The following is a 5,365-nucleotide window of genomic DNA, read 5'->3' as shown; positions in this document are numbered from 1 at the left end:
TCAGCCAAATATTTGCTTTTTCTGAATTTACTTAGGTTTTTCAGGTTTACCATTATAACCTCTTCCCAGTATTTAAAAATTTCAATAAAATTAAGTAGTTAGTCTGAGATGGTCGACAGTTCTTGAGTACATGCTTTTCTTATGGATATAATGCCAGACCGAAGTCTCTAAACTAAAAAAGTACTGTTTACACATGCACTTTACAAATCTACTTTTAATTTTATTAACCTTGCTAAATGAAAGTATTTGGTACTTATCAGAGGCATTAATGTGCAGATAGTGCACACTTAATTTTGAGTGTCTTGGATTTCAATTTCTTTGCACATGTCATCAGACAACTTACTGAAACCAAAACAACCATACCTGGTTATATTGTATTGTTGATGGTAAGTTTTCCGTGCCACTGCAATGAATACTTCCAAGACAATAGTTAGGAAAGTCTTCATTATACACCCTGATGTGTAAGAAAAGAAATTGCTTTAGTGGATTTTCAAACCTTTGATTGAATTTGCAGAAGCTGTCTATTTACTTATTTGTCTTGCTTTTTTAGAAATCTCACTTGTTACAGAAACCTTTGGGAGAGCAATAGAAAATAAACAGAAAAGTGAAAAAACAATATTTAGAGATGAAACGGACTATAAATTCAAGAAGGAAGAGGCTTTTCGGTTAATTTTCACTATGCTATTTTAAAATCTATGTTCAAGTAATAAATCATGTAGCTGCAGAGTGTGAAACCACTCATATTCAGCTTCACTAACACATGAACACTCTAAACTTAAAAAAAATACTGCTGTTAAAACCTCATTGCAAAACCCTGATTTGACAAAAAATCCACTGACATCAGAAGGTTTTTGTCTTCAGGTCCTATGCTAGAAAATAACAGCTGTCTTGGGTCCTGTAGCTGCTTTACTTGACAATGCTGTCAGATCCTGCAGAGATGGACAAGGATGCTTTATTTCCTGTACTGGACATAAATATGCGCAATTCAGTTGCTCTACCTGCAGTGTACAAAACCAAGTAACTAGAAAATAGTTGAGTAATGCAGATAGATAAACTCAAAATATTAGGTGTGGCATCTTGGCTGATCATTTTGAAATTATGATATTACCTTCCAATAAAATTCTGTTTGCTTTCTTCAACGAGTTGACAAGTTCATTTTAGCAACAAAAATCTGTGTGTTCCTTTATAAATTCAGAGCAGAAAAAACTCTGAAAGTCTACTTTTGGACTTTATTTATGGTCATAGGAAGCTGCCTGATTAGAGACTTCAAAATCAGCTAAATTTAACTAGAAGATTAACTTTTGTGAAAATAATTTTTTACAGTCTGTTCCGAAGACTGCTGATGTCAGAAAAAGTCCATAGCCCTGATCTCTATGTTAATTTTAAATTGTTAAATGTTTAATTTTTTTTTAAATCTCATTACAGACCTGAATCTGAAAATACTCAGTGTTCTTTGTTTCTAGTGAACTTTACATACTATAAAAATATCTAATATCCTAATTCCAACTATTAAGGAGAATTAATTATATTTAGGGACCTTTTAATCCAATGCACTGACAAGTGAGTTTCTAAATAAAGACACCTGGACCTGCTGCAACATGTGCTCCAGAAAAATCCCCAGTGTTCTAGTATGCAACAAAATTACCCAATTTTGAATAGTAGAATGCAAAAAAAACCCCCAAGTTATTAAAAGATTAATAGGAAGATACACAAAGCAAGATGAATTTGAATAATCTACTTGCAACTAGGTGTTTATACAAACAGAAAAATCATAGTAAGTTTTTTGTCTACTCAAGCATAACTTGGATGAATAAATGAGGTTTTTCTCAGATACAGAAAGCTGAAAACAAACACTTTTTTTCAAGCTTTTTTTCATAATGACTCCTCAATAACCAACCCTTGGATCCCAAACAAATAAATACTGGTTCAAAGACATGTACTTAACACATGTTAAGTTTGCCTAGTTTCACGTTAGGCTTTCATAAAATTAATTATATTTCTTGCTTCACATATGTGGTTCTAGCTAAGCATCCAAATTTAACACTAAATCAGAACACAAATTAGCCATCTTGTAACAATATAACTGATGGTTTTAAAAAAATAACATAAAAAGTAACAAATAACGTGGTAGGTGTAAACTGTCATTTTAAATAACTTTCATTTTACTACACTATAGGACTTTTTTCATCCACATACTAAACAGTAAGCTTAGAGAATCTTAAAATGTCTTTTCTTGGATGTGCTAAGACATACCAAATTTAAATAACTTTGGTTCTGTTTGTGGGATCTTTTGAAGAACAGGTTATTTTTTTTTCCATTTTTGAGATTTACAACTGCTGTTTAATAGTGGTGTACACATAAGGAAGACTTCAAACGCTACACATTCCATTTAAGACATTTTTCCATTTGTAACCTTCAAATGAGGACTGCAACAATCTACCAATTAAATTTAAATATAAAATACCTTCTGATCTCAGGTTTTGAGAAATTACTGCAGTTACTTACTGATATCTGCTTCAATTAGCATCATTTTCTGGTAAAGAAAAAATAATTTCTCAGTTGACATAGACTGTACTTATTTCTGTAGGTGACAGAAATCAGAATCCCCAGTGCAAAAAGTACCCAGGCATACCAGTCATTCCAGCCAAGTAGGAAAGAGGTAAGCAAATGCTTAAGAAACTAAATTAATTCTGATCCACTGTCAGACTTGGGCTTTACAAAGAGGCTGCATTAATCTCATGAGAAAGCTTAATATCAGATTAGTCACCAATTTTTAGGGAATTTTCAAAGCAATCCCAGTACCTGGCCTGCTTACAAGACTTTTCAGGCACTGCAGAGATTTTCACCTCCATAACTCTGGTCACAGATACTAGTGGGCTTTTTGATGGTCTAGACCAGGGATGTCAAACTCATTTTCACTTGGGACACATTTTCACTTTAGGACTAGTTACATTTATACAGTCCTAAAATTACATTTGGCCCTTTGAAGGCAACTGCCAGGCTGATGTGGCTCCAGTGAAAATGGGTTTGACAGCCCTGGTCTAGACAGACACAAGGTATAAAACCTAGTATAATTAGGCAACCTATGAGGAGAGAGAGGAAAGGAGAGGACAGTAGCTGAATGGACATAGGTGCCTAATGATAAGTGAAGGATGTGACTCTCTAGGGATGCTGATAGTGCTTTTAAAAAATAAAACCTGTGGTATGGAAAAAATGGCAAACAATGTGAATGGCTAATAAACGTGCAGGACTAGCCTCTACTATGCTTTCTCCAATTGCATGAAAAACAGTTACTTAATCAGGAAAAAGAAAAAAAAAAGCTAGTATCCTACTGTGTGGAAACTTTGTCTAATATCACACATTGGGCAACAACCTGCTGTTTGTAATGCTAGTAAGATTTAGAGGAAGATTAGAAAGACAGAAACCTCATTCCTTCAGTGTTGTATTTTCCCTATCTTCAACCTTTCCATTTTACTCAGTCTTAGTCACTGATTGTTCCAGGCAAACCCTTAAATGGAGAATAATATTTTCAAAGCCACAATGAGAAAGATCAGATGGGATGAGCAGTCTGCAAATATGATGAATAAGAGAAACTAAACTAAACCACCTCTGTAGCAAGCAGTCTGATGGCTGATCTGTATCACTAACTTGAGTGTGAGGCACAACCCACTTGTGGAAAGATACCAGTTACTGGTTCTGGTTGGGACCCCAGTCCAGCAGATGCTCCCCACCAGCCTGTTGTGGGCTAGCAGTGATGACAAACACTCACTGTCCTATTGGGGATATTACTCCCAAGTAAGAAGACTTTGATCTATTTGATGCACACCTGCCCTGTGCTCCTCTGTGTTCTCCAGACTGGGATTTTTTATAATTAACTGCTGATTTCCCAGTGATTTTAACCCTCCAGGTGGTTTGGGTGACTGCAGGGTTAACAGTGCTTAAATAAGCTTACTAGGCTGCACATTTGTCTGCAGCACTGACCTCCTGAAAAGGAGAGCAGAGCCAGCCAGCCTGGCTACCTGGACAGCCAGTACCAGGCATTGCCCACAGTCTCTGACCCACCTGTCCACAGGGATAAAATTAACTCCCAGGACACTACCACTGATTTCAGGGGCTAGAAGTAGTTATTTTAAAGCTAATCACTACTAATAATAGTTGGATAGCAGTGTAAATCATCAATCACAATGCATCACAGCCACAACACAGGACTGCGTTTTGCAGAATTTGGATTATTGTGAAACATTCGAAGTAATATGCAATTAAAATAAACTACAATATAAAAAACTACAGGAGAATTGTATCAAGAATATCAAAATGCAGTGGCAAATACCTGCCCAGCCAGTGGTATACGGACTGCTAACCTGAACTGGGTAAGTGAGCCGTGGTGGGAAGGTGCCTGCATCTGCCCTAGTAGGATAAAACCTTTCAGCCTGGGCTGGTTGGCTTTGACAGGAATATGTTAAGAAATATCCTCACCATTAAACATTCGCTGAAGGAGAACTTTGGTGTATTCTTCTCCATTCCTTTGCAAGGATTCATAAGCAAACAGCCCTTGAAAAAATACACCCAAAAGTAGTTCTGGCTGAAATCCACAGACCTTAATTCGTTTGCCTTGCTGGGTGATTTGACTTATCAAAACACAGTGTTGATGAACTCTTGTAAATGCAGGAAGGGCGGGAGAGGCTTTCGGGCCACAGCCTGCCCTCCTTCTCCCAGCACGGTTTTGGGGACACGCTGCTTAAGACAGGTTTATTTGTTCTGGTGATGAGGCTCAGCCTCTCCCATGTGAAATTTCACTTTTCAATGAAAACTTACTCTGGGAGGACAACCGCCAGTGTATTTATCGTGTGACTCATACTCAGAAAATCCAAAAGTCAATAGTCAAGAGTTTATTTGATGGAGGTTTTCTCCTGATTAAGAGGTCATTAAGGGGATCCGACTGTTACTCAGCGCTAAGACGAAGGTCCCCAGCAGCTGCTCCAGCCCGGGAGATGTGCCGGCCAGCACATTTTCCAGAAACACGTTTCCTCTCTCGCTAGCAGCCCCTTCCCCCTCCCCGCCACCCCGTTTCTAGTCTCTCCAGCGCTGATGAGCTAATAGCATTCTTCCTTTGCATACTTTGGCGCTGCCCCACGGCATACTCTGGCAGCCTACGTGTGTCTGAGCGCGCCCGCTCGCCGCAGGCTCGGCTCGGCTCGGCGCGGCCCGAGGCCCGGAGGGAGGCAGGGATGGAAGGAGGCAGGCAGGGAGGGAAGGAGGGAGGGAAAAAGGAAGGGAGGATGGGCAGCCGCTGCCGCCGCGCCGGCCCTCGCCGCCCCGTTCCCCCCGGCCGCCCCCGCGCGGGGAGGGCGGCGGCGGGCGGGGG

This window comes from Streptopelia decaocto (genome assembly GCF_964273445.1).
Source record: "Streptopelia decaocto genome assembly, chromosome: Z".
Taxonomy (NCBI): domain Eukaryota; kingdom Metazoa; phylum Chordata; class Aves; order Columbiformes; family Columbidae; genus Streptopelia; species Streptopelia decaocto.
The sequence above is the reverse complement of the archived record's forward strand: the minus strand, read 5'-3'. Positions refer to the sequence as shown.